Consider the following 23,349-nt stretch of genomic DNA (forward strand, 5'->3'; position numbering starts at 1 on the left):
TTTGGAAGACTGAAACCATTCCATTCACCTTCTTTTGATTACAATGGTATGAAATAAACAGGAGGAAAGTGAGAAGATCTACAAATATGTGGAAATGAAACAATACATTTCTAAACAACCAATGGATACAAAATGATCTCAAAACAAATGAAAATATATCAAATTTTGTGGGACACAGCAGCTCTGAAAATTTATAGCAATAAATGCATATATTAAGAAATTAGAAAAGATCTCAAATATACAACCTAACTTTACAGGTAAAGGGACTACTAGGAAGAGAGGAATAAATAAACCCCAGTTAGTAAAAGGAAAGAAATATCAATCATAAGAGACTACCGTGAATAATTATATGCCAAAAACAGACAAGAACTACAAAAACAACCAGAAAACAATTAACAAAATGGCAGTAAGTACATACCTGTCAATAATCACTTTAAATGTAAATGGTCTAAGTGTTCCAATCAAAAGACATTGACTGAATGGATTAAAAAAAAAACAAGACCCATCTATATACTGCCCCAAAGAGACTCACTTTAGACCTAAAGACACATACATATAGACTGAAAATGAAGGGATGGAAAAAGATATCCCATGAAAATGAAAGTCAAAAAAAAAAAAAAGCTGGGGAAGACATACTTGTATCAGGGAAAAAAATGGACTTCAAAACAAAAACTGTTAACAAGAGACATAGAACAATAATACATAATGATAAGGGGATCAATCCAACAAGATGTAACAATTATAAACATCTATGCATAAAACATACCTCAATATATAAAGCAAGTGTTAACAGACATAAAGGGAGAAATTGACAGTAAAACAGTAATAGTAGGGGACATTAACACTCTACTTACGCCAGTGGCTAGATCAGACAGAAAATCAATAAAGAAACAGGCTTTGAACACATTAGACTAGATGAACTTAACTTGTACAGACAGAACATCCCAGCGGGTCACACAGTGCGCAGCGCGGCGCACCGACGTCTGCGCGCCTGGGGGCAGGGCGCCCGAGCGTGGGGCACCACCCCATGACGCTTGTGCACTGCGCGGGAAAGCAGAATGTCGAGGCCTCTGCGGGGACGGTTGTTGACCTGAGCCTCCTACCTGGGGCGGGTATTTTGGGAAACTGCGGACTGATTGTCCTATTTTGACCCGCTGGCATTCGGGAAGGAGGCCGGAGCGGCTGGGTATGGCGGCCTTTGCGGAGACGTGGGTGCTGGTGGAGCTGGTCCAGGCGCTTTACGAGGTGAGCTGGTGGTCCGCGGCCACACCCGGTCCCGGGGACGTGGACGGTGCGCGTGGCTGTGTTCCGAGACCTGGGCGGGCCTGGCTCGGTCCCTCGGCGTCCGTCTCCGGAAGGACTCGCGGGCGCACACCGCCCCGGCCGCTGAGCGTGGGGAGGGACCGGCGAGAGCCAGAGCCGAGGGTCTCGGTTTGAGCTCCGGCGAGCGGGGAGTTCCCTCCGGGCCTGTCCCGGCGCCAAAGGAGCACGGGGAAGAGGGCGCAGGGGAGAGGCTGGTCCTCAGAAACCACAGTAGGAGCTGTTGGTGAAACGGGGTGGTGGAAACAGCGGGAGATCTGAGTCTGGAAAGGCCCTCGGGAAGTCGGGGCCTTGGAACCGTGCGGCAGGAACTAGGGGACAGAATTGCGATCCGTTGGGGTTTGTTTGTCGGGGCGTGAGGTTAGAAAAGAAACCAAATGGGAAGCTGCATTTATTGTTCTCTAGGTATTTTTTTATATCGTTTGATTTCTTCCTTGATCCATCGGTTATTCAGTAGCATGTTGTTTGGCCTCCACATGTTTGTGTTTTTTTCCAGTTTTTTCTTGTTAACAATTTCTAGTTTCATAACGTGGGAGGAAAAGATACTTGATATGACTTCAGCTTTCTTAAATTTGCTGTCTTGTTTGTGGCCTTACATGTCACCTGTCATGGACAGTGTTGCGTGTGTCCTTGAGAAGAATGTGCATTCTGCTGTTTGCGATGTTCTGTTTATTCTCAAAAATTGGGAGGTTTTAAACTAGATTCCCTAAGACAAATTTATCTTCTGGAATACAGCCTGGCTTAAATCTTTCAAAAGAAAAGAACGCTTAAAGAGAGGCTTGGCTTTGTCATGTTCAGTGAAGCTATTGTAAGTAATCTATCATGGTTGTTAAGAACCAGTGAACTAAATTAGTGTAGTAACTGAACTTCTTAATAATCGTGTGTTACAGTGCACTACAGAGTGTATACCTATGTACGGCTTGAAACTGTTTATGGTAACCTAAAACCTTAAAGTTTTGCTAAGTAAACATATTTTGTGCCTATTGAAAAATTGTGCTGTAAAGCATGTTTCCAGAAATTATAAAATCTGTTCATAAATTTGTCAATTTAAAGACTGCTAGTATTATAGTTTACAATAGTTTACTTCTCAGTGTTCACTGAAAACTAAAGTTTCTAATGGTTTTGAGTTCTAATTAAAAGTAGTTAAAAGAATAAGGAAAACATCTCTGCATGCTAAAAAAGATGTGTATTTTGATAAGAGAAGGTCTAAGGAATGGAAATGCATTTTATTAAGGGTGAAAGAAGGTAAATTTGTTCTAAGTTACAGCTGGTTATTTAAAGAGGGAGAACTCTGAATGTAAAAAAGAAAGTTGCAGAAAGTTTGTGGAAGAATTGATATGGTCATACTATGTGAAATTAAAGCAAATGAGTTGATATCAAGAACACAGAAAAATAAGAATTTTCTGTTTGTTGAAAGGACAAAGTTTTCTTAAACTATTAGTCTGCTCTTTTCTTTTTGTAATTAATTTTTTATTAAGGTATTATTGATATACACTCTTATGAAGGGTTCACATGAAAATACAATGTGGTTACTACATTAACCCATATTATCAAGTCTCCTCACCCATACCCCAATTCAGTCACTGTGCATCAGTGCAGCAAGATGCCACAGATCCACTCTGCTTTCTCTGTGCTACACTGTTCTCCCCGTGATCCCCCACACCATGTGTACTAAACATAATACTCCTCAATCCCCTTCTCCCTCCCTCCCCACCCACCCTGCATACCCCTCCCCTTTGGTAACCACTACTTCCTTCTTGGAGTCTCTGAGTCTGCTGCTATTTTGTTCCTTCAGTTTTGCTTCATTGTTATACTCCCCAAATGAGGGGAATCATTTGGCACTTGTCTTTCTCTGCCTGGCTTATTTCACTGAGCATAATGTCCTCCAGCTTCATCCATGTTGTTGCAAATGGTAGGATTTGTCTCATTCTTATGGCTGAATAGTATTCCATTGTGTATATTATGGCTGAATAGTATTCCATTGTGTATATGTACCACCTCTTCTTTATCCATTCATCTATTGATGGGCACTTAGGTTGCTTCCATATCTTTGCTATTGTAAAAAGTGTTGTGATAAACATAGGGGTGCATATGTCTTTTTGAATCTGAGAAGTTGTATTCTTTGGGTAAATTCCAAGGAGTGGGATTCCAGGGTCAAATGGTATTTCTATTTTTAGTTTTTTGAGGAACCTCCATATTGCTTTCCACATGGTTAAACTAGCTTACATTCCCACCAGCAGTGTAGGAGGGTTCCCCTTTCTCCGCATCCTCGCCAGCGTTTGTTGCTCTTAGTCTTTTCAATGCTGGCCATCCTTAGTTATGTGAGGTGATATCTCAGTGTGGTTTAAATTTGCATTTCCCTGATGATTAGTGATGTGGAGCATCTTTTCATGTGTCTGTTGGCCATCTGAATTTCTTCTTTGGAGAACTGTCTCTTCATAACCTCCACGTATTTTTTAATTGGATTATTTGCTTTTTGGGTGTTGAGGTGTGTAAGTTCTTTATATATTTTGGATGTTAACCTCTTTTCGGATATGTCATTTACAAATATATTCTCCCATACTGTAGGATGCCTTTTTGTTCTGTTGATGGTGTCCTTTGCCATACAGAAACTTTATAGTTTGATGTACTCCCATGAGTTCATTTTTGCTTTTGTTTCATTAGCTTGAGGAGATGCATTCAGGAATAAGTTGCTCATGCTTATATTCAAGACATGTTTGCCTGTGTTGTAACAGTATTATGGTTTCATGACTTACATTCAAATCTTTAATCCATTTCAAGTTTACTTTTGTGTATAGGGTTAAACAATAATCCAGTTTCATTCTCTTACATGCAGCTGTCCAGTTTTGCCAACACTAGCTGTTGAAGAGGCTGTCATTTCCCCATTGTATGTCCGTGGCTCCTTTATCATATATTAGTTGACCATATATGATTGGGTTTATATCAGGGCTCTCTAGTCTGTTCCATTGGTCTGTAGGTCTGTTCTTGTGCCGGTACCAAATTGTCTTTATTGTAGTAGAGCTTGAAGTTGGGGAGTATAATGCTCCCAGCTTTATTCTTCCTTCTCAGGATTGCTTTGGCTATTGGAGATCTTTTGTGGTGACATATTAATTTTAGAAAGATTTTCTGTAGTTCGTTGAAGAATGCTGTTGGTATTTTAATAGGAATTTTTTTGAATCTATAGATTGCTTTGGGCAGGATGGCCATTTTGACAATATTAATTCTTCCTATCCATGAGCATGGGATGTTTTTCCTTTTATTGTTATCTTCTTTAATTTCTCTCACGAGTGTCTTGTACTTTTCAGAGTATAGGTCTTTCACTTCCTTGGTTAAGTTTATTCCTAGGTATTTTACTCCTTTTGATGCAATTGTGAGTGGAATTGCTTTCCTGATTTGTGTGTCTGCTAGTTCATTGTATAGCAATGCCACAGATTTCTGTGTATTAATTTTGCATCCTGCAACTTTGCTGAATTCAGATATTAGATCTAATAGTTTGGAGTGGATTCTTTAGGGTTTTTTATGTACAATATCATGTCACCTGCAAACAGGGACAGTTTAACTTCTTCCTTGCCAATGTGGATGCCTTTTATTTCATTGCGTTGTCTGTTGCCATGGCTAGGACCTCCAGTACTATGTTGAATAGAAGTGGGGAGAGTGGGCATCCTTGTCTTGTTCCCGATGTTAAAGGAAAAGCTTTCAGCTCCTTGCTGTTAAGTATGATGTTGGCTGTGGGTTTGTCACATATGACCTTTATTATGTTGAGGTACTTGGCCTCTATATCCATTTTGTTGAGAGTTTTATTATGATTGTATGTTGAGTTTTGTCAGGTGCTTTTTCAGCATCTATGGAGATGATCATGTGGTTTTTGTCTTTCTTTTTGTTGATGTGGTGAATGATGTTGATGGATTTTCGAATGTACTACCATCCTTGCATCCCTGGAATAAATCCTACTTGATCATGATGGATTATCTTTTTGGTGTATTTTTGAATTCGATTTTCTAATTTTGTTGAGTATTTTTGCATGTATGTTCGTCCAGTATATTGGTCTGTAATTTTCTTTTTTTGTGGTGTCTTTGCCTGATTTTGGTATTGGAGTGATGCTGGCCTCATAGAATGACTTTGGAAGTATTCCCTCTTTTTCTACTCTTTGGAAAATTTTAAGGAGGATGGATATTAGGTCTTTACTAAATGTTTGATAAAATCCACCCATGAGGCCCTCTGGTCCATGAATTTTGTTTGTTCTTTGGTAGTTTTTAAATTACCAGTTCAGTTTTGTTGCTGGTAACTGGTCTGTTTAGATTTTCTGTTTCTTCCTTGGTCTGCCTTGGAAGGTTGTATTTTTCTAGAGAGTTTTCCATTTCTTCTAGGTTATCCAGTTTGTTAGCATATAATTTCTCATAGTATTCTCTCATAATTTTTGTATTTCTATGGTGTATGTAGTGATTTTTCCTTTCTCATTTCTGATTCTGTTTATATGTGTAGACTCTTTTTTTCTTGATAAGTCTGGCTAGGGGTTTATCTATTTTGCTTATTTTCTTGAAGAACCAGCTCTTGCTTTCATTGATTCTTTCTATTGTTTTATTCTTCTTGATTTTATTTATTTCTGTTCTAATCTTTATTATGTCCCTCCTTCTACTGACTTTGGGTCTCATTTGTTCTTCTTTTTCTAATTTCATTAATTGTAAGTTTGGAGGGCTCATATGGGATTGTTCTTCTTTCCTGAGGTAGGCCTGTATTGCAATATACTTTCCTCTTAGCATGGCCTTGGCTGCATCCCACAGATTTTGCAGTATTGAATTATTATTGTCATTTGTCTCCATATATTATTTGATCTCTCTATTTATTTGGTCATTGATGCATTGGTTATTTAGGAGCATGTTGTGAAGCCTCCATGTTTTTATGGGATTTTTCATTTTCTTTGTGTAATTCATTTTTAGTTTCATACCTTTGTGGTCTGAGAAACTGGTTGGTACAATTTCAACCTGTTTGAATTTACTGAGGCTCTTTTTGTGGCCTAGTATATGATCTGTTTTTGAAAATGTTCCATGTGCACTTGAGAAGGATGTGTATTATGCTGCTTTTGGGTGTAGAGTTCTGTAGATGTCTGTTAGGTCCATGTCTTCTAATGTGTTGTTCAGGGCCTCTGTCTCCTTACTTATTTTCTGTCCGTTTGATCTGTCCTTCAGTGTGAGTGGAGTGTTGAAGTCTCCTAGAATGTATGCATTGTATTCTATTTCCCCTTTTAATTCTGTTAGTATTTGTATCACATATGTAGGTGCTCCTGTGTTGGGAGTGGAAATATTTATAATGGTTATATCATCTTGTTGGATTGACCCCTTTATTTTTATGTAATGTCTTTCTTTGTCTCCTGTAACTTTCTTTGTTTTGAAGTATGTTTTGTTTGATACAAGTACTGCAACTCCTGCTTTTTTCTATTAGTTACATGAAATATGTATTTCCATCCCTTCACTTTTAGTCTGTGTATGTCTTTGGGTTTAAAGTGAGTCTCTTGTAGGCAGCATATAGATGGGTCTTGTTTTTTTATCCATTCAGTGACTCTGTGTCTTTTGATTGGTGCATTAAGTCCATTTACATTTAGGGTGATTATCAATAGATATGTACTTATTGCCATTGTGGACTTTAGATTCATGGTTACCAAAGGTTCAAGGTTAACTTCCTTACTATCTAAGAGTCTAACTTAATATGCTATTACAAACACAATCTAAAGGTTCTTTTCTTTTTCTCCTTTTTCTTCCTCCTGCATTCTTTATATATTAGGTATTATATTCTGTACACTTTGTCTATCCCTTGATTGACTTTGGGGGTAGTTACTTTAATTGTGCATTTCCTTAGGAATTAGCTGTTCTATTTTCTTTACTGTGGTTTTACTACCTCTGGTGACAGGTATTTAGCCTTAGGAACACTTCCATCTATAGCAGTCCCTCCAAAATACACTGTAGAGATGATTTGTGGGATGTAAATTCTCTCAGCTTTTGCTTATCTGAAAATTGTTTAATCCTTCCAAATTTAAATGGTAATCTTGCTGGATAAAGTAATCTTGGTCTGAGGTCCTCCTGCTTCATTGCATTACATACATCATGCCACTCCCTTCTGGGCTGTAAGGTTTCTGCTGAGAAGTCTGATGTTAGCCTAATGGGCTTTCCTTTGTATGTGATCTTATTTGTCTCTCTGGCTGCTTTTAAAAGTCTGTCCTTATCCTTGATCTTTGCCATTTTAATTACTATATGTCTTGGTGTTGCCTTCCTTGGGTCCCTTGTGTTGGGAGATATGTGAATCTCTGTGTTCTGAGAGACTATCTCCTTCCCCAACTTGGGGAACTTTTCAGCAATTGCCTCCTCAGAGACACTTTTGTACCCTTTCTCTTTCTCTTCTTCTTCTGGTACCCATATAATGCGAATATTGTTCTGTTTCGATTGGTCACACAGTTCTCTCAATATTCTTTCATTCTTAGAGATTCTTTTTCTTTCTGTGTGTCAGCTTCTTTGTAGTCCTCTTCTCTATTTTCTGTTTCATTTATCATCTCCTCCACCGTATCTCATCTGCTTTTAATACCCTCCATCGTGCTCTCCAACGATTGGATGTCCGACTGTAATTTATTACTGAGCTCTTGAATATCTTTCCATACCTCCATGAGCATGTTAATAATTTTTATTTTGAACTCCCTTTCAGGAAGAGTCGTGAGGTCCATGTCATCTTTCTCTGGAGTTATATTAATTTTACTCTGAACCAGGTTCCTTTGGTGTTTCATATTTGTATATGGCGCCCTCTAGTGTCCATAACCTGTGCTCTCTGGACCTGCTCAGCCCCTGGAGCAATGTCGGGGGTCACAGGGGAGTGGTATTGGTGCCTGGGGAAGGGAAAGAGATGTTTCCTGCGTCCTGGCCTCTATGCCTGTCTCCACTCCTGAACCAGTGGGCCAAGCACACAGGTATAAGCATCTGTGCCTAGCTAGCATTTGTAGTTGCTGTAGACAGATATTCACTGTGGCTGGCCTAATGCCAGGGTAGGGTTTGCCAGTTTATGAGCCAGGTGTGGCTGGCCAGGAGAAAGGCGCAGTAGGCTGCCTGTCACAGAAGGGGTTCTTGGAGCTCTGTAGCCAGACAGGGAGCTGGAGCACCTGGAAATCGTAAAAGCTCCCAAACTACTGGGCAGAGTGCACCCAGACAATTTTGTCTACCTGTCCTTTCTCCTGAGCAGTAAGCTCTCTGTGCAGTCCTTGCCCTTTAGCAGCCCTCTTGCTAAGGGCTTCCTTGTTAGGATGTCTGTCAGACTGCCTGCCTCTCTTTTGTCCCAGGGCAGCCGGATATGGATCCCTGCTTTCCACAAGCAGCTGGGATCTCAGTCTCTCCAGGAATTCTGCCTGTTTTAGCTTTCCAATCCCCTAATCACAAGAGTATCATGAAAGCACCATGAAATGTAGGTTTGTGCTCTCAGAGCAGATCTCCAGAGTTAGGTGTTCAGCAATCCCAGGCCTCCACTCCCTCCCCACTCTGTTTCTCTTCCTCCTGCCATTGAGCTGGGGTGGGGGAAGGGTTTGGGTTCCACTGGGCCACCGCTTTGGTAGTTAGTTACCCTGTTCCATGAGGTCTGCTCTTTTCTTCGAGTGTATGCAGTCTGGCTCAGCCCTCTTTGCTATTGCTCTTTCAGGATTAGTTGTACTAATTATATTTTCGTATTATATGCAGTTTTAGGAGGAAGCCTCTGTCTCGTCTCTCACGCCGCCATCTTTTGTATTAGTCTGTTCTTAATGTTGAAAAATTGCAAAGTGTTTTCTAGTTGTTTTATCAAAGCAGTTTCTCATGCCTAAAGTCTCAATAAGTTTATGGGCATAAATTTCCCTTCTCCTATGATGTTTCAAAGAATTTAGCTACCATTACAGCTCTACCCCAACTGCAAAATGCTTCCAATGTGCTAATTCTCCATGCAAATAATCACAGATATGAAAGCAATTTTTTCAAATCCAGGATGAGTGCATTTGGGTTACTCCAATGGCAGGATGCTTAAGTCAAAAGGCTCCCCTCTGCTGGGAGCAAAGAAACCATTCTAACAACCATCGCCCAAGCTTCACCCAATATTTAAACTGGCTTCCCAAAGACCACTGTTTACATATTATAACTTTACAGGCTACAGATTGGCTTGACACAGATTAGACAATCCACCATGGTATCCGTTGTCCAGCCCCAAACAGCACTCACTGTCTGTGTGGAACTAATCTCTGGCCATGGCTCCCTCCAGGGTGGATAGGGAAGTGCACTCTGGGATTTCCTTGGTTGCAAGGATGTTGGGTTAAGAACATCCCACACCCTGCAAACTTCGGAAGCCTCCAATATCAATGGACTAGGAGTGTTTTTCACTGATATGATCACCTAGCCTCCATTTTTATACCATCTCTTGTTTTAGAATATGTAATTTGGTATATAAAATCCTTAACCAGTTTTACTCAAATGGCCTTAATACTGAAGTTAAACTAATGCACCAAGCAGTTATATGACATAATATGGCACTAGACATCTTAACAGCAGCACAGGGTGGAACCTGTGCTATAATTAAAGTTGAGTGTTGTGCAGAATATTCACAAAATGTTTCTGATTCACTCCAGCACCACTGAAAGCAAGTTCAAGCTATGTCAGGCCCAGAAGTCCCATGGACTACTACAATATGCAGCTAGTTTCTAAATGCTCTTAATGCCATAATACTGCAAATGGTGGAAATGAAACCCAGGATGAAAATGTCCATCTCCTGAGGCCTCTCGACAACCAGTGAAGGAGACCTGACTGCACGCTTTACTGCGCCCCCTCTCGGTCATTACCCCCTTTCCCTAGAAGCAGCTAGGGTCTCCATGTGCAGGGGGAGAAATGAGACAGGGACTGTTGGCTTAGACAGGGTAGGATGAGGGCCTCCAGAAAACACAAAGCATGAGTATCCATTGTGGGATTTGCTTTGGCCTGCTGGGGGGCCCAGCTTGTTTTTCTGACTTTACCCAGGTGCTGCTTTCCCTCCTCCACCCCTATTCAGGTCATCTGCAACCTGGACAAGTTAACAAGCAAGCCCAAGACAACATAGTAAAAACAGGAAGGTCTGAAGATAAGATTGCATTAAAGCCCAATTAGTTAAAAAGTAAGTTTCTTAACATACTCTTTAACAAACAGACAATAACTCAGCCCACCTTGGGAGCAAAGCAGGCAGCCGGGTAGTGAAAGAAAAACTTGATGGGCAGCTCAATAGAATCTTGTTGGGCAGTCAACAGGATCTTCTTAGAATTGTGGTTCCAATTAAAACCATAGCAGCAGTTCCAGCCGCTGAGGTCCAGGGCACAGAAACCGGAGTCAAGGCCTCATGACCCGCCTGTGTCCCTGCAAAACTTCGTGGGGACCATACTCAGGATTCATCTGGGCTCTAACCCCCACAGGAGGACGATTGGGCATTGTGGTTCAACTGGGAGTGTGGGGTCGGTCAAGTTCCCCACCTTGTGGGACATGGTGGGGACTGGAGGCCACATGTAGAATTAGCAATTCATTGGTCCCCTGTGAATGTACAGTGTGTCCTGGCACTGGTGGACACAGGAGCTGAGTGTTCTCTGATTTATGGCAACCCTGAGATTTTTCCTGGGACCCCTGCTGTGATAGATGGCTATGGGGATAATGCAGTTAGAGTGAAGAAAGCCCCAATCCCATTGGTGATAGGGCATTTACCTCTGAAGGAGTATACCGTGTACATTTGTCCCATCCCTGAATGTATTTTGGGAGTAGATATCCTGCAGGGCCTGTGGATATAGACCACTGCAGGTGAGTTCAGACTGAGGGTATGTGTGGTGAAGGCAGTTCTGAGGGGACATGCTACGCAACCACCTGTAGCTCTGCCTGTACCTCAGCGGGTGACAAATGCTAAGCAGTGTAAATTGCCTCAGGAGCACAAGGAAATAGGAGAAACCCTACAGGAGTTGGAGAGCATGAGCATCATAAAACCCACTCATAGTCCTTTTAATTACCCAGTGTGGCCAGAGAAAAAGTCAAATGGCTCCTAGTGTATGACTGTGGACTACAGGGAATTGAATAAAGTCACACCCCCTGTGCATGCTGCTGTCCCCTCTATAGCAGCCATTCTGGACACCCTCAGCCATGAGCTGGGAACCTATCATTATGTAGTAGACCTTGCTAATGCTTTCTTCTCTATAGACATAGCACAGGAAAGCCAGGAACAGTTTGCCTTGTCATAGGCAAGGTCCAGGCTTTCCCTTACCACTGTGGCAGTATTACAAGAATGTTTGGGTCTTTGGGGCCACTGGAGAGTGTTTATCCCACACTTGGCAAAAATTCTGAAGCCCTTACATCTGTTGGTACAAAAGGGCATCAGGTGGGACAGGGATGACACATGTGCAGCTGCTTTTACTGCTGCCAAGTGACAGTCAAGGCTGTGCAAGCCTTGATTGTAATGGACTCATCAAAGCCCCGTGAGCTAGATGTTCATGTAACCAAAGATGGTTATGGATGGGGCCTTTGGCAGTGGCTTGAACAGACACGCCAACCTACTGGATTCTGGTCACAACTATGGAAAGGAGCAGAGGCCCGGTACACCTTGAAAGAAAAGCAACTGCCTGCTGTGTACCACACCTTACTGGCTATGGAACCTATCACCAGAACAGCTCCGACAAAGGTAATAACCACCTATCCCATTGCGGGGTGTGTGCAAGACGGGACACAAAGGCCACAGAGTGGCATGACACAGATGCCTATGCTGGCCAAATGGGGTGCATATTTACAGCAGCATAGTGCCCTCTCTACTAGCCCCTTAAGTGGAGGACCCCAGTGCTTATTGGGGCCAGTGATCTATACCGTGGAAAGCAGGAAGAACTTGCTTTTGAGCCATTGGTAGCTGAGAGTCCTTATCAGGAGGGAAAAGCCCCTGTACCTGAAGATGCTTGGTATACAGACTGCTCCAGTCATGGGCCTTCCCCAAAGTGGAGGGCTGTTCCATCCTAAGACTGAGACAATGTGGATGGAGGATGGCGAGGGGAAGAGCAGCCAGTGGGCTGACTTGTGGGCAGTATGGCTCATGATCACCCAGTAGCCTTCCCCTATACTTGTCTGCATTGTCAGCTGGGCTGTCTGTCATGGCCTGACCCTGTGGCTACTGACGTGGTACTACGCCAACTGGATGGTTGGTCACCAGCCCCTTTGGGGGCAAGTGTTGTGGCAAGACCTAGTGGCCACTGGTCAGACTAAGACTGCACCATATGTCATGTGACTGGCCATTTGCCTTTGGCATCCCCAGCGAATGATGAAGCAGACACAGTGACCCAGGTGTGCTGGCTAGAAGGAAAGCCTGCCTCTGATGTGGCCCAATGGCTACATCAGTGTTTGTTGCACACAAGGCAAAAGACAACGTGGGCTGTAGCCCGTTGATGGGGCTTGTCATTGACCTTTGAAGAAGTCAGCCAGGCCCGGAAGGAGTGCTTTGCATGCTCTAAGAGGGACTTACACTGAGTCCTGCTGGAACATGGGACAATAATGAGGGGACTGATACCTCTTATAAGCTGGCAGATAGACTAGACTATATTGGGCCTCTGCCCATATCAGAAGGATATCGGTATTCTGTGGCTTGTGTGGACATGGCTACTGGACTATTGGTTGCTTTTCTTGCATTTTGTGCAGATCAGCAAACCACCAGCAGGGGCCTAGAGCATCTCTTTGCAGCCTATGGCCAGCCACAGGTGATTGAGAGCGATCAAGGCACCGACCTTACTGGACCTGCGTTACAAGGATGGGTGCAGCAATTAGGAATAAAGTGGAAGTTTCATGTACCATATAACCAACCCTACTGGGGCAGGCATGAAAGAGAGGTACAATGGTTTGTTGAAATCTGGCAAGAAGTTGGACACCAGTAGTCTATGGGGCTGGTCAGTGTGCTTATGGACAGTGCTACAGAATTTGAATGAGAAGCCACAAAAAGGAGCTTTGAGCCCTGTGGGTATGCTCACACACCTTGCTACACACCTTGCTACCTCTCCTATACAGCTGTATGTGCAAACCAAAGAAGAGTTTTTGAAGTCATGATATGGCCAGCAGAGCAACATCCTGCTACCAGCCTCAACTTCATTAAACCCTGGAGATATTCAAACCATGTTGAATGGACATGGTCCTGGACATTTCAGCACATGGGCCAGGGATAGCTGGTCCTCTGGCACCTAATGGAAAAGGCCTGAAAGCTGGCCTCATGTGTATTCCTGGAGTAACAGCAGAGTGGCCCTGAAAGGTCACAGTAGTGTACCCAAAACATCCAGGAGGTAAGAGCATCTTTCGGGGAAGTTTTGTTTTTTCTTTATGGCCAGTGCATGTACCTCCTGTAGCCGTATATATTGACCCATCTGTAACACCCACAGGGAGGGGTGTGAAAGTCTGGTATACTAGACCAGGATGATATCTCATTCCTGCCACTGTTCTACCACAGGACCACTCTCTTGCTTGCATCCTACCTGATGGACAAGATTTGCCTATGCTGGTGTCATTAAAACATGTATCTTATCACCCTTAGGTTCATTTTCTTCAGTCCTTGTGGACTGGATACGCTCCCTGGCTGCAGCTGCCACATAGTAATTGCTACCGCCTGCCTGTGGAATGGGCGAACTGTGGACTTAATCTGCAGAGGACTTTGAACACAGCTGAATCCTCTGGCTTGAGGATTATCATGATTTTATCACTGTTGCTATTTTATGTCATCAGTCTAGCCACAGTGCCCCAGTTTTCTTGCCCAGGGGCCATTGCGGAAGAGGGGGAGCGAGTAGATTGTAAGGTGAGATTTCTGGAGGGGTGACCTGTGGGTAAAATGGAAGGATTTCCAGAATCTCACATGGCTTTAGTGCATCTGCATATCAACAGGCGTTCCTAAAGGGGTGGAGAGTAGTTCATCAGTAGGTAATTTACCTGGGTGACCCAGGGCTTATCTGAACCTGAGAGGTTGAGGGGAAGTCTTGCTTGTTTCTGCCAGAGCAGTAGAGAGAAATGGCTCCAGACCACAGTTTGTAAGCAGTAAACGGATTTTAAACTTTATTTTTCCCTTTGACTGATTTTGGTTTTAGAGGTATTTTGGGCTGGGATTTCCTCTTCTCAGAGTTAACAATTGGCGGTAGTTGGCAGGACCTCTGAACACAAAATCTGTCCAAATTGGTGAGACTTTTGAGAGGGCTGTCCCTAGAGATGGTGGGGAGATGCCTGGAACCCCCTCTGTGGATATTGGGGTGGACCCAGTGGATGCAGTGGCAGAGGATGCAGCTTCACCTGTTACTGTCCCCCCATCTGTGGGACTTCCAATTTGGGAGCCCCTGGTGGGGAATTGGTCTAGGGTAAAGTACCTCCTAGAGGGTCAGGGCCTTCCCCAGATCTGGGGAAGGGTGGGGACTCCGGAAGCTGCAGAATTAGCCCTCTGTGAGTTAGAAGGCTGCTTACATACCCTAAGTGGCGTGTAGTGTTGGTCCCCTCCCTGCCTCTCTATCGCAGATAAGGGGGGAGACACCATGAGATATGAAGATCTGAAAGGGCAGCCAGGGGACTCAAGGCATAACAGCGCAAGAGTGATGCCGAAAAGGCACTCCTCATATTTATTGAGCAAATGAACCCAAACATCCAAAGAATTCTGAGTAGGGGGTTCAACACATGGTCAACACACAATCATTATCTGACGTTGAGTCCAGACATATGGCATGGCGCTCCTCAGGGACACCGAAACCATGTGAGGTCATGAGTTGTAGGAACTGTTTTGTCTTTACTCATTCTGTTATTGATCATGCATTAGGAATTGTAGGAGAAACAGTCAGGTCATATGTATTTGTACATCTCCTATATTACTTGATTTATGTATTAATCCCATTAATCCCACATTTCCCCCTTTTCTTTTAAGTAGTAGATATAATAAAGAATATAGCAAGCAGATAGTTTCTAACAGAAGGCTTTTAATATAGTTTACTTCTCCAAATTCTGCAGTATGAAATAAAAGTCTGCTTCTTAAATTTACATGATGTGAAATAGACAGAAAATAGATTTAGTGCAAATAGAAGGTAATTGCAGGTGATCAGGTCTATGCTTATAGAGGGAGTTTTGACCTGAGCTAGGCAAGGGCAACAAAACAGCCCTGGGTAGAGAAGCTTTTTCTCCAAACTGGGGGGCTGAGGTTCTAAGCCTCACCTCTGTTGACTCCCAATTTCTCACCTGATGGCCCCTCTGCGACTGTGCCTGTCTTAGGTCATTCCTCCCTTGAGGATTCTTACCCGTCTCTGGCTAACCAGCCATCTTCCAGGGCCATACAGGGAGATGTGAAGTGAGTAAGTGAGAGAGAAGTAGTATTCTTTGAAAAGGTTAGCTTTCTGCCTTTTTGAAGTTATGCTTCATGGCTACTATGCCCAGCACTTGTCTTGAGGTATCCTCATTAGCTGGAAAGGCTTTGATGCACTACAATTCTATCTATGAGACAAAAATTCTAGAAAAAGAGTTGTATTCAGGAAGGGAGAAGAAAAGTTATAGAAGTAGCAAATGGAAGAAAAATGTGAGAAGATTATTTCTATGACATAACTTCTTGTAGAGTAGCATAAACCTGCATGGGTTTTAACAAACTATCAATTAAATTACATACACACATTAACAGAACAGGAATACAGATACATAACAAAAGCAGACCCACAATTAAGGGCCATATCCAATGAAACCAAGAAAACCAGTTAAGTAACCCAGGCATTTGTGAAAACTGATTACTAATATTATGAATATTGTCTAGTTGATTCTGAATGGTTTGAGAGAAGTCTGACAAATTAAAACAGCACATTCCTGCAAATTGTTCACACCCCGTATGTCCTTTTAACAGCAGAGAGTCATAGTAGCACGATTCTGAAGCACTGCAACTCACACTTCTAGCTCTTGACTGAGTTCAGATAATACGGAAGCAGTCAAATTCATTGTCTTGCTGTATGCACAGGCCAGCTTAGACAGTTTCTTTTGCATTCCACCGAGAAGCCCATGAGCCAGCAGGATGAATGCAGCTGCAACTGCAACAAAAGCCTCAAGTTGTCATCACAATCAGATGGCAGAGCTCGGAGAAATCTTTCACGACTATTTCCAGGATAATCTATTAGAGCAGGAAGGATGCATCCCATGCCACACATACCTTAATAACCTGAAGAAAGGGCTTAGGGTGTGGACTTGCACCACCTGCCCTGCCCCTAGGGTGGACTGGGTTGCTGTCTGTTTGCCAGGGCTGTTTGCAGTCAAGTCACAGGTTGTGCTGAGATACCCTTCTTCATTTGCAGAACACTCAAACATTCCAGGCCAAGTTGCTCCTGGCCTTTTAAGCTTTAACTGATCTCACTGAAGAATGACTCTAGAGCTGAATGTTTAACACAGAGTTTTGGTAGGGGGTTTCCTTGCATGCAGTTACATTGCTCTGACTGCAAATATCCTGCCTTGCCTTTTCTGGAGGCCCTCACCCTGTTCTGTCTAAGCTCAAGGTCCCTGTCTCATTCCCCCCTCTACAGATAGAGACCCTAGCTGCTGCTAGGGAAAGGGGGTGACGACCGCTCTGGCTGCTTCATGCTGAGAGGGGGCCCATAAAGGTCAGTTGAGAGGGCCTTGGAAGATTGGCGCTTCTATTCCAGGCTCCATTTCTATTACTATTTGCAGTTTTGTGGCTTCTAGGCAAGATAGAACATATTGTGTTATTAGGTTAAGTAGCAATGTCTGGAGTTGGATTTTCCATTCTGGAAGGACAAACTTGATGAGATTAAGAATGCATGGTTGAATATGAGAACTAAAAATAGTAAAACTTTAATTGAAATGATAGAAAACTAAAACATCTGGAAAATCATAGCCAGATATTTTGAAGAAGCTAGAATTTTGGATCTAGTTTATGTCCCAATGACTATTAGGGTTTAGTATAGATAAGGCTGCATTATTGAAACAATTCTCTTCTCTAAAATCACCTTTATTTTTATTAGAAGTAACTAGTTTAAGAAAATAATTAACAATTGGCTTGACTGTTTGCATAAGTGCAGCAAGAAGAGCAATTGATTACTTAGGATCTTTTAAATGTGCTTTGCTGGAACTTTTTATAAGGAATTTCAGATTGGACTTTTGAAGGCCTCTTGAGGCCAGAAAGCCAAGCCAGACTTGCGATCAGGTTTTGCCTGCAGTACTTGTATATTTGGGTGAATTCCTGTCTTCTTGAGGTCTCCGAGACATTTTGAGATTCCTGCACCTGCCAGGAATCGACCTTCCTTACTCACCTGGTAAGGCTGCTGGGAACCCTGTGAGCAAGGTACCAGGCCAGTTCTTCCAAGGGGCTTTGTTGGCTATAAAAAGTCAACCTTAGTTCCTTAAACTGTTCATATCTGAGTTTATGCACGTGTCTCTCAGGTATGACATTCCAGTCAAAGCCTTGATAACATAACCAGTGTTTTTAATTGGTCTTGTTATAAGGAAAGCAGATTCTTACTGAGCTTATGCAAATAAACATACTGCCATAAAATATAAAAATACTGAAAGCTTTTAAATTCTGGAGGGGTCAGGTAGAGAAAAAGACAAGTGTTTCAATTCTGCTTTTAAAGGCATTGTCATTTACTAAACTGTTGTCAGCTTAAGAGAAAAAGCTTAAAACACTTAATCAGCAACATTTGAAACAAAAAGCCACAAAATCATTTCCCTAGTTTATTTAATCTTATGTAAACAATACTTGTTCTGCTGAAATCCAGTTCTTTACTAGTTTAGGAGTAATAAGAGAGTGACTATAAATGACAAAAGACTTATAAATGACAATGGTTAAAGATCTGATGAGAGCTTACTATAAGACAGTTGACATAAGAAAATTTGGATATTTCTGTAACATAAAACATTCAGTAACAAAGTTTGGCATCATTCCCTTTGACAGTGCTTTCCAGGTAAATATATATCAGATAAATAAGCCAAATTAGCCAAATATTTTCCCCGATGAGGAGAAAAAATTCCTCTGACGTGTTCCAGGGGCCCTCTGGAAAATACCAGAGTGAACTAGAGGTAAAAAGCACCTTTTTGAATTTGGTTTTGGGAAGCTGTCAGAAAATTTTTAAGGCACTTGCCTAAATAGCCTAAATAGAATCATAAGTCACTATGAAACAGTACTTATCTATTTAACCAGAATGACAATAAAAGATTTAAAGGCAAATACAGAAGATTACACAGTTGTTAGCAAAGCTTAGCTTTTAGTCTTTTTAATATTAAGATCTCATTTTCTTAAATACTCAGACAACTCACTGAGACTCTAAGGATGAGAAACTGTTTTGATAAAACAATTAGAAAACCCTTTGTAATCTTTCAACATTAATGGTTGACTAATAAATCTTTGTTCCTTTAACAAACAAAAATTTCTAGTTTTGCTATGTACTTGATATCAAGACTTATTTGCTTTAATTTCATATAGCATGACTATATCAATTTTCCACAAACTTTCTACAACTTTCCTTTTAAATTCGGTGTTCTCTCTAAATAAACAGCTGTACTTTAGGATTTACCTTTTACCCTCAACAAAATGAATTTTCATTCCTTACACCTTCTCTTATTAAAACACACATCTTTTTTTAGCAAGTAGAGATGTTTTCTTTATTACTTTAAGTAGCTTTAATTAGACCTGAAAACCATTAGGAACTTTAATTTTCAGTGAACACTGAGAAGTGGGCTATTGTAAACCATTGCACTAGAATTCTTTAGATTAACAAATTTATGAACACACTTTATAATTCCTGGAACCATGTGTTTTACAGCATAATCTAAGCACAAAATATGTCTACTTAGCAAAACATTAAGGTTTTAGGTTACCACAAAGATTCTCAGGCTGTTTGTAGGTATACACACTATAACACACTGTAATACATTAACACACTATTATTAAGATGTTTACTTGCTACACTTATTTAGTTTACTTATTCCTAACAAGTATGCTCACAAAACTTTTACCAAAAGACAAAGTCAAGCCTCTCTTTAAGCATTTTTTCTTGAAATATTTAACAGATAACATCAACTTCAATGACTTTAGGTAAACTTAGGCAGCTGATAAGCATAAGGACATGTCCATTTCAGTCTAACTTAAATTAGCATTAATGCTTAGTATCTTTTATTAGAATTTTCTGGAAGTTTTAGAATGTCCAATTTTTACAAGCACTTGTCTTTAAATTAATTTTTATTAATACCATCCGGAGGTAGAAAAATATTTTTCATTTACACACATAAGCATACAGATTGAGACATAATTACTACAGTTAGCAACACTTTTCATAAAAGAACATATACACAGATAAACTGATACAGAGATTTGAGTTACTGATATCCAATTGCCTTCTTTCCTTTTAGCTTATTTGACTAAAAGTATCTCAGTTTTCAAGAATACACACTAAGGGTGAGCAGTTTACATCACTGGGTTAAGGTTTAGATGGCCCCAGACTAAAAGGGCCAGTAAAGGCTCTGTACTAATAGGGACCGTGTGTGTCCAGGGGGTTGGAAATGGTATGCAAGTACAATTCTAGCACCAGTCATTTAAAGCCAGGCTGTATTGCAGAAGATAAATTTCTTCCATTTCAGGGAGTCTAGCTTAAAAATCTCCCAATTTTTGGAAATAATAATGAACATATATTTAGCTGCATAATCTTATTATACTGTATACTTCCCTCAGGTGCCAAGCTTTTCAAATCAGAGACTTAAGACTGGTAGCTGACATTAACTGTCTTTTAAGTGACTAATAGCTACTCAGACACATTTTATGAGATAAAAAGTACAGCATTTAGTCAGGAATAAGAGCAGTTTCTTCCCTTGCAGTGGTGGGCATCAGGTTCCGTGACACTGATGAAGTTAGAAGAGTGTTAGGGACGCCCCCTGCCTCACCCAGAGGCCAGGGTGGCCTGAGGAAGCAGGCTGGAAGTCAGAGACAGAGACAGAGAGACACTCCTCATGGATACCCTGTCTGGCTGTGGGGGTCTGATTCCAGACACGCGGGCCTTTGAGAAGCCGCTGAAGTGCAGCCTCAGCCTAGACTCTCACAGTTGCCCAGGGCCTTCCTCAGTCCCTCGCATCCAGGGAGACGCCTCTGAAGGGGAATCCTGGCCTCCACTCAGGTGACTTTCCCGGCTCCCAGGGGAGATGGGGGATCCACTGAGGGAGACACCGGGGAACCTGTCACTCGGGACTTTGAGATCGGCAGCCCGGCTAGTCCCATTTAAGTGGCTGACGAGCGCCTGATGCTGTGAGCCATAGACAGCTTCCTTCTATGAGGACAGTGAGAGAAAAGGCAGGCTCAGGTGCTGATACTCACCTCCGGTTATCCTGGACGAGCCCCCAAAGATGATGCCAGGGTTCTTGTTTGCGGAGGTGATAAATGAACTAAGCAAACAGTCAAGGTAGGAGAGCTAAGGGGAGACTTCTATTTAGAGATACAGTGAGAGGACAGACAGCTCCTGGCTCACCCCAGGAGGGAACAAGAGAGCCCTGTGCACATAATTTTGACAAATTGTAGGGCTGTTTAACATTCCTTGAGGAAGTACTTTCTATTGGAATCCTTCTGAAGGAGCTTGTAAATTTAAGAAGGGTACAGTAGAAGCAAAGGTTTCCCTATCTGCCATAGCTAAAGGAATTGAAAAAAAACAAAACAAAACAATCTTTAAGATCAATGATAACCATGTCCCAGTCTTACAGAATCATAGCTGGAGAAGCGAGGCCTTCTTGTAAAGGACCCATAGGTTTAAGGACTGCATTAATTTGTTGTAAGTAATGTAAGAGTCTCCATTTTCTGGATTTTTTTTTTAAATGAATACAGGGGAATTCCACAGGCTTATGGAAAATTCTAATCTATTTAGCTGAAGCTGTTCTTGAACTATGTGTGTAAGGCTGCCAGTTTTTCTTTATTGAGGGGACATTGATCTACCCAAACAGGTACAGGGATAATGTTTCTCTGTGAGCCTTTTTGAAATCTCTTAATACATTACTCCAATCAGCTTGTCTGAGGGTTCCTTGTGGCGGCAAACAGTAACAATGTTTTTAAATATATTTATGAAGTTGAGCAAAGTCTTTTTTAGAAGTTTTCACGAGGGCGCAGAGTAATTTTAAGTAATCCTCTGGTTTATCTGCTTTAGTTTCATGTTGGCCCATTATAGTGTCCCTGACGTCTCGATCCTATCCCTACGTATGCTTTCCTGGGAGTCTTACCGGGTCATCGATCTTAGGAGCTTCCCTGCTCTGAGTTTCAAGGGTCCCTGTTTGGGTGCCGCTTGTCGGTCCCCTCCCTGCCTCTGTATCTCAGATAAGGGAGGAGACATGATGAGATATCGAAGATCTGAAAGGGCAGCCAGGGGACTCAAGGCGTAATAGTGCAAGAATGATGCCGAAAAGGCACTCCTCATATTTATCGAGCTAATGAACCCAAACATCCAAAGAATTCTGAGTAGGGGGTTCAACACATGACCAACACAGTCATTATCTGACCTTGAATCCAGCCCTAGGGCGTGATGCTCCTCAAGGACACCGAAACCATGTGAGGTCACGAGTAGTAGGAACTGTTTTGTCTTCTGTTATAGGAGTTGTAGGAGAAACAATCAGGTCATATGTATTTGTACATCTGATTCCTATAGTACTTGATTTATGTATTAACCCCATTAATTCCACATATAGCAGCTGGCATTATAGGGTCTCTTTTCATTGAGATACTGGAAAATATTATCTAGGAGAAAGGGGATTATCAAGAGGGTTAGTGAGGAGAGAGGGACTTAGGCTGGACAGAGACACCCTTCAGCATCGCTTGGGGGAGCTGGGAGATAACCTATGGGATGCTTTAAGGAAGAGAGAGAGTTACCCCACAGGTGGTCACATATACATGACACAGAGTTAATTTCCTTATCTATAAAGCACTTTTACACATTAGTGGATAAAGATAAAAAGTGTACAGATGGAAAGATATTAATAAGCAGTTTGCACAAAGATGGCTTATAAATAAATGAAATAACATTCAACCTCATGTAAAAGTTGAAGAGAGGAAAACTGAAACAGCAGTGGGTACTACTTAGCCCATTAGATAGGAACAGAGTTTAGTATTTGCTAAAAGGGCTCCACTGTTTAGGACAATACTTTGCAAACTATATCATAGTAAAAACTTATATTCTTTTCCTTTCACAGTTATGTATTAAATTTAAAGTCTCTTAAAATATAAATAGTACACCATACCTATGAGACCATGGATGTTCTTGCTTAGCATAAGACTTGGGTTTAAAAAAAATCAGTTTAAAGAAATTGAGACTGAATTGTTCATTACATATCCTGAGTGCTTAGTGTTCGGCAGACAGAATTCTTTGTGTTTTGTGTGCCTTAACATACTCACAAAGCTTTACAGGAGGTAGTAATATTCTGCTCAAGTAATAAGAAAACAAGCAAAAAACCAGGTTTTATTTGCTCAAATCAGAGAGCTGGTTAGTGCTGACACAAGGATTTGAACCCAAGCAGCCTGGCCACAGACCTCACAGCCCTCACCTGTTGCAGGTCTGTAATAAGCAGTTTGCACAAAGCAGATAGACAAACTGATTATGTCTGCAGATGAACTGAAAAGGTAGAATCCAAACGATTTAACCTCAGTTAACACTGCCTTAGGTGCTCTGTGGGGTATACACTGATACGATTCCTAGGAGGGCAATTTGGTACTAGCTGGACAATTAACTACAAGTTTACAAAATGATACAAGAAGAGTGATGCTTTTAGGTCTTCACAGTGTACAATTTAGTAGGTAGCAATTGTACTTCTAGAAATCTACCCCATAGTTATAGTCTAATATAGTCATATGTAAATGTGCATAAAGAGATCAGTTGTACCATTTTTTAAACTAAGGTAATATATTGACACAGTTCTCTATCTGTTGGTGCCTGACAAATAAATGGATACTTTTATACTATGGAATTGCACACAGCCTTTAGAAAGAATGAATTAGTAGTAGTTGTTGATAATGAACTTCAGGACTTTTTTATAG

The 23,349-nt window shown here is 41.6% G+C and overlaps 2 long non-coding RNA genes across 5 annotated transcripts in view; one reads left to right on the forward strand and one right to left on the reverse strand.

Annotated features, from left to right (window-relative positions):
* Window positions 1-992: 992 nt before the first annotated feature.
* The window catches only part of LOC130682941 (uncharacterized), a 68,939-nt gene continuing 46,582 nt past the window's right edge, over window positions 993-23,349 (forward strand). The window contains exon 1 of one of the 3 annotated variants that reach the window (XR_008996409.1): window positions 993-1,245. This is a non-coding gene — a long non-coding RNA (uncharacterized LOC130682941). The remainder of the gene's footprint in view (window positions 1,246-23,349) is intronic. The other 2 variants (XR_008996410.1, XR_008996411.1) reach the window with 2 other exon arrangements.
* LOC130682940 (uncharacterized) overlaps window positions 15,883-23,349 on the reverse strand; it is a 59,293-nt gene continuing 51,826 nt past the window's right edge. The window contains exons 3-4 of one of the 2 annotated variants that reach the window (XR_008996407.1): window positions 16,492-17,014; window positions 15,883-16,372 (exon numbers count right to left, since the gene is read on the reverse strand). This is a non-coding gene — a long non-coding RNA (uncharacterized LOC130682940). Of the gene's footprint in view, window positions 17,015-23,349 lie in introns of both variants that reach the window. The other variant, XR_008996408.1, reaches the window with a different exon arrangement.

Source organism: Manis pentadactyla, chromosome 3, assembly GCF_030020395.1.
Source record: "Manis pentadactyla isolate mManPen7 chromosome 3, mManPen7.hap1, whole genome shotgun sequence".
Lineage (NCBI taxonomy): Eukaryota > Metazoa > Chordata > Mammalia > Pholidota > Manidae > Manis > Manis pentadactyla.